Here is a 15,970-nt window from a genome sequence, read left to right as displayed (position 1 = left end):
CAATTCGTACTTCTTCAGTTGCTTTTTGTGGTCTCTGGACTTTGGATTCCAGGGTGTTTCTCGTACAAATTGATAACTTTTTTTCTTCCTTCTCCATATCAATTATTCATAGTTGAAAGGTAAACATGAAGCATATCACCGCACGTTTATCAGTGGGAGGTTCCGAGCCATGAATAGAATAAAATAAAGCCATCTGACAATAATTATGTATTATTAGGGGACTCCTGATGAAGATGAGGAAACGGCCAGCGCGAAAGCCCTCTTGAGAACTTTGTTTGGAAAACGATGAAAAATCTGCAGGTCATCACATAGTGGTCACATGGCATAAACATTATGATTTTATACTAGCGTCTGACAATAGAGAAAACACAAAAGAATTGAACGAATACTAATTTGAAAGTCACATAGTAAATTTGGTTCCGTTTCTTTAGAGTATGCAATTGTTTTTTTAATTCTTTTGTCCATTTGATGTGAACTTTGCTAATATAATAATATAATTAATTTAATAATTAATTAGGCGTTATTTTGCGAAAATCTATAATTAACTAAGATTGATAATGTCATCCTTTTCGCTGGAATGTATCCTCTGTTTTGCAAGGAGGACGTTATGAATAATTAAAGTATGTTTCATATGGAACATTGGTACATAAACTATCTACATCGAGAGACAATAATTTGGCATTTGGTGGTAGGTGGGTATTTTTTACCTCATTTTTCAAATCTAAAAAGTATTTAAACTGTACTGGGAACTGAATAAAGATTTGTTTTACTATCTTGTAGTATCTTAGCGGAATTTGCACTCAAGAAGGCTCACTACATTTGAATATATTATAATTTCTTTTAAAGTTCGGTGTCGATCTCACACTTATCTAACTCACCCCGATGAAAGACCATTTTTTGTTGTCAGATTAGAAGATGTGAATAGCTATTATAAGCAGCCTGCGCCCGCTGCCTTTTTCGTGCGATTCCGCCCTAAGTAGGTAGTTAATAACAAGTATGAGTATATCGTAGTGTGTGTATTCTGCTACTGTGTGTGTTAACTGATTTATCTATTTGTTATGAATCGAACACAGCTACCAACTACAGATTTAATATCAATCTTATTAGGAGGTAACTAAAGCATATTTCTATAAAGGTGGAACTATGTGAAACTTCTGTACCCGTCCTCTTTATTCTGTGCCTCTTATGAGTGCGACTTATCACTTACGGCCGTTCCCAATATATTACTATTTACGGATAGAGATAAATTACTACCTTCTACTGTCAATAATATGAAGCTGTCCCAATATACCCGATAAGTCATTCAATTTTGATACAAACTTCTATCGCAGGACGTTCAGCTGATGGTAATTGATAAGCCCTGCCCATTACAATGCGGTGCCGCTCAGGATTCTTGAAAAACCCAAAAACTCTGAGCAGCACTACAATTGCGCTCGTCGCCTTGAGACATAAGATGTTAAATCTCATTTGCGCAGTAATTTCACTAGCTACGGCGCCCTTCAGACTGAAACAAAATAATTCTTACACTTTACTGCTTCACGACAGAAATAGTCACTCGAACAGTTAGCCCAGATGGCAGAGCACTCGCACGGAACGCGTTATGAGTGATGAAGTGATCGTGGGTTCGAGTCCCGCTTCGTTCATAATTTTTTTTTCAAATTTTATTTGTGTATTAATCATAGAAGTGAGGGTTATCACTTTAAAAACATAACAAATTGTTTTCTATCCACTTATATTAGGGTCGGAGTACGGAGGAAAACGGATCTTCCATTATTCCGGACCCCATCGTCAACCTCTCCTGCCCGCGCGGCAGATTCATAAGAGTAGCTGCGGTCCCCTGCCTGATAACCAACGAGGCACTAGCGATCCAGTGGTGGCGAATGGGTGACGGTATAACCACATCCGTAATCGACTTATCATAAGAGGCTTTAGCAACCTTGTGGCTGAAATATCGCTGACACAGTCTGGTGTCTGGCAACGGGAAACCACGTCTTCACGGCTTGCATCAACAAATGTAAAATTCTGAAGCTCGCAGATGTGAACTCACACTTCAGAATTCAACAGGATCTCTTCTTAGCACAGAATAACGTCTAAGTGTATACCACATCGGCGCCTTTTTCTGTGAATGAAGCGGTAATGTGTAATTGTGTCTCAAAATGACGAGTGTAATTTTGATGCCGCACAGAATTTTAGGTTCCAACAAGAATCCTAAGTGGAATCTGTTAAAGATAATTTTTTGTCATATCAGAGAGTAGGGCTGGATAGGTCATATCTAACAACAATTTAAGTGATTAAAATTTTCCCAATGTATCTCAGCTCATTCTGAAGTGGTGTACTTCAGAATCATGACACTGCATTGTAATGGGCAGGGTGTCTTCGCAATTTCTAATAAAAAATTATTTAATAATACCACAGACTCAGATTTAGGATTGGTCTCCGCTGCGCTCCAACTAGATACCGCAGGCGTACTCTCATAGTGCGGCAACTAATACTACGCCCAAGTGGGCGTGCTGGAGCCAATCTCTGTTAAACTTTGCTAATAATTGAAACTAAATTCCGGGCTGCGTAGTAAAACTTTGTAAAAATAATACTACAGGAAATAAGAAAGACACTGGGATCACATAATTATAATCACTAATTATATTTTTGTATTTTATTAATTTCTATGTAAAATAACACGAAGCGTACCGTATGATCCAAAATTTTGAAAGATGCCATTGAGTGTCAAGATGCCACGCGCACAAGCATCTAATAGTTGGCGTAATAAAAAAGCTATTGTAATTAGACAGTGCGGTACCTAGTTGGAGCGCAGCGGAGACCAGTTCTTAATCTAAGACCACAGAGTAGGGGTGGATACTTACGATAATACGAACACACGGGAAGAAACTAGTAAATATACTAGTATTATTGTTTACTGATTGTTATCACGACGATGTCTATGTTGTAATGTTAGATATGATCTAGAATAATCTAATATAGTTACCTACGTCTGGTTGCGTAACACTGCGGAACAAGTATTATCTGTTCAAGGTATTCTCTATGACCGACAAAGTCCGGAATATTCCACAGATAATAGGGACACAATAGTTTATTAGTCTGTACTCTGTATCCTGTATTAAATCTGCATTTAATTTGCAACGACATGTTACTTATGTAACTCCGGATAAAACTATAAATACTACACATAGGTTTAAGTATTACCCACTCAAATGTAACAGTGAAATTTCTTTTTAAACTATAACATACTAACATATAACAACTTTACATTAATTACAATAATTCTGGAGCTGTAGATATTTATTTATAGACAGCCAATGAGTATATCACCAATTCTTCTGATTAAATCTCAATTTTTTCGAAGTGTTGGTAAATAATAAAACAATAATGAGTTATAAATTTCACAAAACACCATCGAAATTATTAGATATAGAATGACCGAACGAAATGAAATGAATTATTAGATTGATCTTTCAATACAGATATAATAATATATATATATATATATATATATATATATATATATAATATAATTATATTATGTACTTTATACTGTGTAATTGTTATCTTCTTTAACAGCAGGCCAACGTGGTAAAACCAAAGTTGAGTAATATTACATAAATACATATTATGTGTCTATGCCACAGGGAGCAAGAGACAATCTCGGGAACGACAGAAATTGAAACTTTACGTCTATCCTTACGTTATCTTTCATTATAATAGTAATAAATCATTTTAGTTCAGGCTACAAGGCCCATAAAATAAATACCTTATAATCTAACATACATATTTATATAACTTAAATCTACGTCACATTTTCGCGGCGATGTGAGGCGCGGGTTCTGTAACTTCCGGCGGTCGGCGACGTCCGCGATATTTGCGGAACACGACCCCCTTCGGCCACAGCTTCACGTCCAGGAAGGTCGATATATGTTGTGTCGGGACGCGAACAACAAAAGAGTTTAAGTCTACTGCGTGACGCGTCACCAACTTTTCGACCCCCAACCGGAACCTTGTCTTCTCCACCAAGTACTGAACAATGTCGATGGTCTTGGTGGTGTGGTGAAAGCGAGAGTCGTAGATATACGTCGCTGGGACTACGGGACGCAGGAGATGGTTCTGTCCTATCGGTGCTGTGCCACATTGATTATGACTAGGAGGCCTCCTCTTCTTCCGCTCCACCTTAATGAAGCCATCCTTGTCGGTCAGACCCTTTTCAGACACAGTTCTACAAGTCCTTGCGGACGCGCCTGCTTCCACTTTCTGTCCTCAGCACTGTCCGCTTTCTAGGTTGCTGGCAGATGGCAGCAGCATAGTCACGTTGAGGTGTTGACGTAACGACAGCATAACTTTTTCATTCCGTGGTCAGGGTCAGCTATTCTATCTATAGCACCACCGACGATTTGTTTATTGTTGTCATGATAATTAGGGTTCTATACCTGCAGAATGACAATCGGGAATTCTATAACTATGACCTCACTGTCGATAAATGTTCGATGTTAACTCGTAAAAATTTTGAGAGAGAATTACGAGCATAAGTAATCCGTACATATTTTGGCACGAATCGTATAAAAATCTAACCTACTTATATTATAATCTCAATGACGACGGGCGAGCTCAAAATCTGGCAACATTTGGCAACGGACACGGAATTGCCCGCGCCAAAAGTTGGCGCCGGTCAGTGACAAAAACCGTCTTATTACGATTGGTTTATTATTCAAAATATCTTATGTTTCATATGAATTAAATGCAGGATTATTTTAAATATAGTTAAAACATATTAATATGAATGAACAATGTACGAGATGCAAGATATTTATTTGCATGACTATGGATCTTAAAAAATAATAGAGCACACTATCTTGCTAAACAACTTACATTTTCCAGCCCTATTAAGGGCCTATCTGAAATTGTATTGACATAACCGCCCTTTTCAGGATAAATAGATATTTAAAGGCGCTTATTAACTTCACTTTAAAATGAGGAAAAATTAGGATACTTTTTCTGATCCAGGAAACCATAGCGTTCTTGCAGAATCTACTAAATAAATTTTTAATAATATTTGTATTATTGTCTCCACTTCAGAATGGCTGCACCTATCACACAAACTCTTATTTCGTTGTGTTTATGAACTGTCAGTACGAGGTTGATAAAATAATTTTTGTAATTTTTTAAAAAAAGTGTTTGATTATACGTTGAACAGTGGACACGCATTTTGTTTTTTTGTGGAATTCTATAAGTAATTCCTAACAATGAAGTTAACTGAGATCCAAACTCTTCAATTTGTTTCTTTGTACAGAGAACATAATTGTGCCCTTTATTATTTTACTAGCTGACCCGGCAAACGATGTTTTGCCATATAAAGTATAATTCACGCGATAGTTTTATTGCCTATATTATAGCCTGTACATCATTTTGTTCTATTGTCAATAGTTATTGCAGCGCACGCAAAAATAGGTTTTCGATTTTACACCTTGTGTTACAAAATAGAAATTTTATTACGGATCCCTAATTTTGAAAAAAAGCATAGCCTATAGCCTTCCTCGATAAATGGACTACGCAACACTGAAAGAATCATTCAAATCAGACCAGTAGTACCAGAGATTAGCGCGTTCAAACAAACAAACAAACACTGCAGCTTTATAATATTTGTATAGATTTTAAATGTGAAATCTAAAGTATGAGTAATTTATAAGTAATAAAGAAAATTTATTGGCTTGATGTGATTACTAGTGCCCGCCCATTACAATTAATAATTTTATTTCTTCACTTTGGTAACCGAAATAGATGAATAAGGCTTCTTTAACTATTTCCACTATATGAAAAGGAAAGAGTGACTTTTAGAGTGTCCTAACGTTGAATATTGTTTGCAATTAATGTTAACAGCTCCTCAAAATTTTCTGCTGTCATTCTCATTGCCATTATGTATTCAAAAGCATCTTTAAGCCTCCTTTTTCATTTCTTTCGCTAATACAATTTCTCCTTCAAACCCGCTTTTTCTTTTTAGATTTTTTTCGACTACGCAAGTTACTTCTTCTAACATTTATAGATATTATAGAACAGTTTTAAAACAATTTCGAAACTTGTCTCTTGAAAGCTACAATGCTTTTGAATGACTAGAATAGTGTGGACGATATGATCCAGTCCAGCGCTGGGCTGGAGTAATGTGAACCGAGCATTATTGTGATTTGGTTTGGAGGGCGCCGTAGCTAGTGACATTCCTAGGATAATGACACTTAAAATCTTATTTCTCCAAGAGACGAGCCCTGCATCAGCAACACCGCTCACAGTTTTGAGTATTTCAGTACTGTACTGTATTGGGCAGGGCGTATGACTTACCAGCAGATGGACGTCTTTCTTGTCTCGTCACTTTAAAAATAAATAAAATGAATACAGTTCGAATTTCGTTGACCAGCGCCGGAGGTTATGTCTTCCATGGAACCCGACCCTGAACGAAAGGGTTGCAACGGGAGAACCGACAAAAGGGTATGTTTTATTCGCCAAGAAATAGCGGTGGCGGTAACCGTAACAGTTCGGTAACGGTAAAATATATTTTTTCCATCTCAAATAATGCCAACATGCATGTGTATCTATTGTACGTACACACACAATATAAGTACATACTTATATACAGAAGTCTCAGTCGAATTCAATGATTACTTCCCATCTCAAAAAAAGCCCTACGCGCATTAAGATGTTGTTCACTTCAAAAATTGCGGACCCGACCCGCTTTCTTCATACTGGGTCTCAAAATCAAGAGCGATGTTAATTTTACGTTCATCGCTATGACGTAAAGCTAAATTGGCTTCGATGGAACTGGAGGTCGATATATAAGCGAGACAATACATAATGCTAGCTCACATTCTAATGCGCAGGTCAGATGTCCCATATGGAGTAATGCGCTCTCGGTCTGGTCCTCTCCCCGTTTGACCGCGTGCCACGAGCGGCCCGAATTGTCAACGATCCGTGAACTCTGACCTCGATAGCTTGGCGCATTTATCAAGGTCAATGTTGCGAAGAGCTATTTGTCAGTTCAACATCAAACGACACGCCACAAACTATATTTTCATCCTCTCTGTCTGGATGTGTGGCATTCCTCCACGGACAGCGGTTTTCAAAAAAGTGTTCGGGGAGGTACGACATGGGTTCCTTTAGTAAAAACTTGTTCACCCACCTTCAAGGCAGACAACGATCCTGTGATTCTTCTAGTGTTGCAGTGTGTGGGCGGCGGAGATCACTTATTATCAGCTAACACGTAGAATCATTTATAATGTAAAAAAAAAGCTAAAACATATAAAAAGACAAACAAAGGGATTACATGGGATTATAAAGGGCTTATATTTTATTGTTTTAGAGTTACCAAACCAGGAAATCAATTATTTAGTTATGCAATAAAATTGATTAGCTCAGTTCTGTTAGTACCGAACAGTACATTAGCTTTTTTTTATATTTTTTTTAATTTTCGTAAATTATTATATTCTCCACTACTGAAGACTCAGTAGTGGAGAATATAATAATAGGTCAATCGTCGGGAAAATTTTCTAAATTCCTTAACGAGACGTAGAGTTTTTCCTTAACTCCTCACAGGAATGACTCATATTATTATATCTATAAGCAAAGGAAACTGGCGAACTTTGGGAGAACAAAAATTGGACCTAAAAGCAATCCACCTCAACTGTTGTTCAACAACGTCACACAATGATAATATTCACCGCACGTGTTAAGTTCACACAATGTGATAACAATCCGCTCTAGAACAATCAATACAATTCGTTCGTAATAATTATAAAATACGTTCTGTTAATAATATGTTTTATACAAACAAACAACGCCACACATCACACGGGAACTATGACGCTTTTACAACAATCTTATAATCTCTCTAAACGAGTAATTCTTGTATATAATTATGTATATATAATCTGAATCTCGGAAACGGCTCCGATGATTTTTACAAAATTTAGTATACAGGGGATTTCGGGGGCGACAAATCGATCTAGCTAGGTTTCAATTAAAAAAATTAGTTTAATCCGTGTTTTAATGCGAAACAACTGCAATAACATTAGAATACAAAGGTAAATTTCGCCACAATATACAAGTCTATAACAGCGCAGATGGGACATTGGGTCATCCGGAAAGCAGAAGACCGTGGTTCGAATCCAGATGTCCTATTAGTTAGTAGTTCTTAAAAATCCGAGCAAGGCTCGGTCGTTCAGATACTAATTATAAAACTAGCTGACCCGACAGACTCTGTTCTGTCAATAGGAAAAATATACATAAGTATTCGAGAATAATGCAGTCAAAGTGTAAGAGTATTCTTATTTCATTAGTTAAAAATGAAACTAAAACGTATTTAAGAATAATGATACCCTTCAACTACCGTTCCTAGTTAATGTCCGGTGAGGGGGAGGGTTGTTTCGCATCAAACTATTATATTATTATGTAAAACAGTAAAATATCTAACCTGTTTAAAATGATAAGAAATAATATCGTATTTGTGTAAACAGCTGCTTTTACTTTACCGCTTTATAAGTGCCAATTTTTTAAAGTATTAAAATGGATATCGTATGTAAGAGATAGACAGGCGGCTTACTTTTTTCCGACACCTCCAACAAATATTGTTAATGTATACAAATATATAACAAATTATAGTATACTAAAACCTTCCTCGAGAACCACGCTATCTATTGGTGAAAACAGCAGGATATGCGGTGCAGTAGGTTTTGAGTTTATCGCGAACAGACAGACAGACGCAGCGGAGGAACTTGTTAAAAATTTTTTATATCTATACTTAATATTATAAAGCTGCAGTGTTTGTTTGTTTGTTTGAACGCGCTAATCTCTGGTACTACTGGTCCGATTTGAATGATTTTTACAGTGTTGGGTAGTCCATTTATCGAGGAAGGATTTTTGGAGATTTTTTTTTTTTCAAAATTAGGGATCCGTAATAAAATTGCTATTTTGTAACACAAGGTGTAAAATCGAAAACCTATTTTTGCGTGCGCTGCAAAAACTATTGACAATAGAACAAAATGATGTACAGGCTATAATATAGGCAATATTTTATTACTTATAAAACTATCGCGTGAATTATACTTTATATGGCAAAACAAAGTTTGCCGGGTCAGCTAGTTTTTTAATATAATGTTAGTTGGTGCTTTAAAATTTTGACGTTATACATGTTTTGGCGCGTTGGGGAATAATTATTGTCAGCGTGAATTTTTACCCACAATACACACGAAACACCCAAATTCGACACCCTGACGTTAGTTAGTCAACCAGACTCGTAGACCGTTTGTATCATTCAGCTACCATGAACAATATGTCGTAACTCATAATATGTCCACTACAAATGGACGAGAATTAAATATTTTTTTCTTTCTACAGACGTGAAATAGCACGAGGAATAAAAAATTTGTTTTATTACGCTAACACACTTTTTAAATGTTTGGGATTGAAGTCCATAAATTCATGGAATGGTTCCATTGGGCTCCCTGCTCCCTCGATCGCACATCATTATTTGGAGGAGTGGAAATCAAAGTTGTTAATTAGATAAGTAGACTTCGGGACTAAGTATTTCCCTTGCTTTGCTGAAGTTGAACTTTAATGATTTTGATGATTTAAAGTACAACCTCTTCCTAAGGGGTCGTAAGTAAATGGTAAAAATAAGTTACATTCAAAAGTGTCATTTCTTTGAAATAAATGAATAAAGTGATTTAGAATTGATTTTTCATGGGGTTTTAGTTTATAAAAATCATAATCATCATATCAGCCGGAAGACGTCCACTGCTAGATAAAGCGACGATCGGCCCTGCGCTGCACTCATACAACCTATTCCGGCGATCTTGACCAGATCGTCGGTCCATCTTTGGGGCCCTACCGTGTTAGTTTATACCGGTACCAACACTACGAACATTGCGTCTTCCGGTACATGGTCGTCATTCGAGAACTTTACTGCCCCAACGGCCATCTGTCCTTCGAGCTATGTGTCTTGCCCACTGCCACTTAATTTTTTCTACCATCATTAAGTCCCGAAGTATCTAACCTAATTAACAACATATATTTCCACACGGAATGGAAACATTCCATGAATTTGTGAACTTTAATGTCAAACATTATAAAAAAGAAGTCGTGAAAGTATTTATATAACTTTAATATATATTCTAAGTCATGTTTCCTATTTAATATTAAAACCATGTAGCCGATTAGCGCAGCTTCACCAATAAAACGAATATTTTGCTCATGAGAATAATTATTAAAAACGCAAACGTTAATAACGCATTTCAGTAGATACGTCTTTTAAATATCGCATGCTAAACACACTCTTATCACAACTGAGTAAGGTATAAGAAGCTGTTGCAATACCAATAGGTAACCCAACCAATGTAAGTTGAAGACGTCCCACTATGCTGTAGATATTTTAATATCACTGCAGTTAAAATGAGAAGGCTAATAACAATATACTCAGCAACTAACTGTGCAAGCAGCAAGACGTGTCCGCGTGGCTACGGCTACGGTCACGCGTCACGTGTCGGTGAAACGTGACGCCGTCATCACGTGTTTACATTTTTATCATTTATTGCCAGAGATGAGGATTTTTCCACGTTTTAGGGTAAAACTAGCCCAGTGAACTAACAATAGCTTATCTGGTTTTCCTGGAAACATCTATATTTTTTTAACAATTAAACATACCAATTACCGGGCCTTTGAAAGTGTGCCATAAAATTCACACAATTTTGAGGTTATGTGAAAAACGTATAAATACAAAAGTTGTAGGTATTTTTAAACTACAAATTTGCTTATTAATTTATTTCCATAGGACTTATAGTTTGGCAGGAAATCTAGCCTTTTAATTAATTTTATATTATGATATAATAATGCATCATTATTACGGTGGCAATTATCTCAACGAGAATTGAAGCGACGCGTCTCTTTTCCCATAAGAATGGTGATTTTTGGATGCGAGGGGTGTCTATTAAATACAGTGAGGTATCAAGGGGGTCAGGGGTCAAGTCAAATCTCATGTGGAGTACAGAGACCTCGTCAAATAGCACGTATTTTTTCCCGTAGGAAATATTGTTAAATTGTGTGAATATGGGTTAAATAACGGTAAAAAAATATGTCTTTATTAAAAACTGTTAGATAATAGTAATTACACATAAATCCAATACAATCAAGCACAGATAAAGTAAATTACATTATAAATATGCATTTTCACAAACTCGCGTATGATTTATAAAGTTAAATAAATCGCTAAAATTGCCTCATGTAATTTATAGGTAGCCTATAATAATATATGAAGAACTAATTGTTCATAGTATTTTCTTTGATTAAAGCGAATGTTACACATTTAAATAAAACACTTTTAAAGGATTAAAACGCGTGTAATTGTAACGGTTTTACATTAGATTTTTGCGTAAAACTTACATTTTTATTTATTTTACCCGACGTTTCAAGACCTTTCCCGACCTCGTTTGCAGGGTTACAATTACACGCGTTTTAATCTAAATGTTCTACAATTTGTTAGATTATAGAATATCTAATTTATATATTAAAACAATGGTCAAACGTTTTGGTTAACTTATCTAAATAATAAAGAAGCTAATTTTAAATTAAATATATTTTTCATTTATTAAGGATTTGAATGTTAGCTCATGCATGGGTCATATTCGTGGAGTGTGTGTTGTGGATGTGTTTTTTAACTTTAAATAATAAAATTATTACATAAATATATACCTATATAACTACATATTTATGTACATTATTTTGATTACATAAACGTTTCTGTTCCCTTGCAGAGTGGGCTTGTGGGGTTGATAGTATTATTAATCACAATTTATTATAAGTCTTTACTAAAATTTTAAACTTTGATATTTCTACTATCCAAATAATAAATCTTAATTCATTAAGTTTGAGGAATTACAATATTGAGAGCGTGCAACACCATACACGTAATTTACAAAGCTGTACGTTTTAACCGGTCTTGCACAAGCCAGTAGCCATAGAAACGTTCGTCGCTCGAGTTAGTTCTCGAAGTCGGCCTCTCTCGGCTTCTAGAAATTTCCTTCCTTTGTATGAACCATAGTTATGTTGCTTGAACTATTATATATTATTTGGTTATGTCGCTATCGTATAATATTATAGACTTTATAAATATGGTAGGAATATAATATATTACCAACCTAATTAATTACTTACTAGTTATAACTTCTAATCAGACGGCGCAACGACCCCACTCTTCAACAAAATATATTGTTCACGATTGTCCTTATTCTTGGGTAGGTCTATGCGATTGACATAGGCAAAAATCACAATAATATAGGTAGCTATCATTATACTTCTGTTATTAAACATTTATGTTTGCATTATATTTTTAATAATTGCCTTTTATGCTTATTTTAGAGCTATTTTCTGAACTGTAGAGTTTTGTCTAATTTTGAACAAGTTTGTGCGGAACCCTTGGGCCGCTGTCATCATGGTTAATCCGGTAATTGATACGCCCTGCCCATTACAATGCAGTGCCGCACAGGATTCTTAAAAAATCCAAAAATTCTGAGCGGCACTACAATTGCGCTCGTCACCTTGAGACGTAAGATGTTAAGTCTCATTTTCCCAGTAATTTCACTAGCTACGGCGCCCTTCAGACCAAAACACAGCTATGTTTACACATTACTGCTTCAAGGCAGAAATAGGCGCCGTTGTGATACCCATAATATAGCCGGCACCCTGTGCCATGGAGCCTCCCACTGGTAGTGGGAGTAGTAGAAATAATTGTCGATTTTCAAAGTAAACTTGGAATGAAGATGAATGAACTTATATATTTCTCACATGGCGTAGATAAATAGATCAGTGCAATTGTATCTAGAAGTATTCCATTAACTATGGGTGTGCGACTCATAATTTAATTACCCACTTGTTTGTACTTTATAATATTATTATTTATGTACTAGTTAGTATCTTGAGCTATGTGAGCCGTAAATTTAAAAGTTGATAATGCACACTCCATAAAATATTTTATAGCAACGGCGACTGCACACACTGACACGTCGAGTCATCAGCCCACAGTCAGACACCATATTCGTGTCATGGTAGGCACACTGACAACGTCTAAAACATCACTAAACAAGCACCTTACTACAATCGGCAATTACGGATAGCCCTCAGTGCAGAGGATATTATGGTCGAGGATGGAACGGTCACTCATGAAACGTCGAATGTGCAGGATTAAATACGAGGTTGCTTCGAGAAGTTTGCTAACATTCCAGGAATGTTCTGATTTTCTGGAAGGAGCTGGGCCGGTTTAGGTAACTGGAAAACACTGCACGAAATGTCGAATTGCTTGATATCAATTACTATAAATATTTTATTGTCAGATTTTGCACCCGACACTGTTTACAATAATTAAAACCTTACCTGATTTAAAATTATATTCTGCTTTTAAAGCTAGGTTTATCTGAGTGTACTTTTAAAAAAACTTTAATTTCTCTTTGTATTATTAATATTAAGACGATGAAAATATATAATATACTTGCGAAATGTAACATTATTTTATTGTGTTGAAAATACATATCTCTGTATTTATACATACCTATATGTAGGTACGTAATGGATAGTTTTTAAATTCAAAATTTAAAGTATAGCCTAGTCAAATTCACGGTAAGTATATTATGTATTGTATGATAATCTATATATATAACAATGAATTGCTGTTCGTTAGTCTCGCTAAAACTCGAGAAAGGCTGGACCGATTTGGCTAATTTGGGTCTTGAATTATTTGTGGAAGTCCAGAGAAGGTTTAAAAGGTGAATAAATAGGAAAATGCTGCTAAATTAAATAAAAACAACAAATTTGTTTGATGTGTCCATACATAATTTCTATGAGATAATTTATTGACGCACGGTTTGACAGTTCTGCTGTGAAACAATTTCATTACGACAGCAGAGTACATATTTTACGAAGTAATTTTTGATGTTATGATACGATTGACAAATTAACATTAAAGAACAACGTCTGTCGGGTCAGCTAGTAATATATATATACGGCCGTGGTCAGAACGCACGTCGTAAGCAGCTAAACTTTCTCTCACAGTAAAAGTTCACGGACCCTGTATGTCTGCCGGGGTTCGTTATCGTCACCAGTCCGATCCAACCGTATCTTGTGCCATGTGACGTAGGTAGGTACGTAGGTACAATATACGTCACAATTTTCCCATTAAGGCTCTTTAATTATTCTCTTGAATTTTTGTTGTTATTATATAACTGACGTTGATGACTTTGACATTTGAATGTCAAATGTCTCGTACGGCATGGGTCGTGTTCGATACCAGATGACGTCAACGAATTACTTACGGCCGTTTTCAATAACCTATATAACATAACCTAACTATGGATACTTAGCTAAGATCTTGCCATTAAACCGGGGATAGCAATCTATTCTTAACTAGAGATAGATTATTGAAAACGCCGTATAGCACCTACGGTACGAATGATAATAGTTTAGAGGATACAGATTATAGATAGCCATTCTTTACAACTAGATGACAGTCATATTATTCATTCTTAACAGTAGATAGGTATGTAATAATTGTTGTTGGATTTTTTGGATAAGTTCGCATACGCACCATGAACAGTGTTACTGTAGATACTGTCATGTCGAACACGACAGTGGTGGAACAAGAAGTGGGAAGAAACTCATTGCTACTTTAGTCTGTTCCGGAAAGGTTAAGTTCCATCATTTTACAAATTATTTTAATTACATCTATGTGAAGCAATCCAATAACGTCACGACTAACACGAGTACAGCTATCGCTGACAACGTGTGCACAAACGTAATGAAGATTGGAGAGTGAAAGCGTAACCAAAAAAAAACAAACAAACCCAATTATCATTTATAATATAATCCTTACTAGATTATTCAAGTAGTGTTTATTATTTTGACAAAGATGGTCAAACCTGAGCTTCAGTAATCCGCAGATCTCGATAATGATTTTAGTACCAAAAGTAAATTTTCTAAGACATTATTTAGAACCATTGCACTATATGGGCACCTACTTACTTGGGTGAGTTTTATTTCTGTTACGGAACCATTAGCTTATTAATAGTTAATAGGAACAGGTTATGTGTGTTATTACACTTTTAATTATACTTACCAACCTCTATTAGGTAGTGATTATTTGATGCAGGTACTTAGTAATGGAGGTATTCAATATATATGAAACATAAATGGTGTTTGTTATATTTATCTGCCATATTGAGACAGTTAATGTGTTGGTTCAAGCAATTGATATATTATGTCGCCAAAACTAGACATCTTGAAATGGGGGCCCGTTAGATTTCTAGGACAATAGACTTGAACATCTGGAGTTAGTCATCATAAGACCCAGTTTAAAATGAGGGCAAGCACATTTAATAGTCGTTTATGTACACGTATTCAGTTTATATTTTTGAACTGTTGAGAAACCGAACAAAGCGAGGATTGTAATATGCAATGATATAGTACCTATTATTTAATTGTAGATTATAATTTAGGAGACTTGAGTTGAAGTCCCATTTATTTTAGCTTTATTAGACAGACTGTGTTCTGTTCCAAATTGATAGATGTCTACCTCGGCTGCCACCAGCCTAGCGAAACTCTCTAAGGAAAAAGCGATTTACTCGGTTGTTTGAAATGTGCAGTCATTGACAGATGACGGCTTCAATCTTGTAAAAAACGGAGGTAGCCGAAATCCACTACGTTTTAAGCAACTGTTCGCTTTTAAACTTAGCCGGATTATACTTCGTCGCCAATCTCGATACTGTAATTACTACTATTTCAAACTTGCCGTATGTATTATTAGCGCTTATAAATATACTTTGGACTTACCATGTAGACTGTTACTGTGACTGACGTTATCATAACCCGAAGCCCGTCAACGCTGGAAATCTCCAAGGCTGAGTGCTATCTTCCACAATGTTTCTTCTGCATATCAATAATG

The sequence above is a fragment of the Leptidea sinapis genome, chromosome 40 (assembly GCF_905404315.1).
Source record: "Leptidea sinapis chromosome 40, ilLepSina1.1, whole genome shotgun sequence".
NCBI classification, from domain to species: domain Eukaryota; kingdom Metazoa; phylum Arthropoda; class Insecta; order Lepidoptera; family Pieridae; genus Leptidea; species Leptidea sinapis.
Note: the sequence above shows the minus strand (reverse complement) of the source record.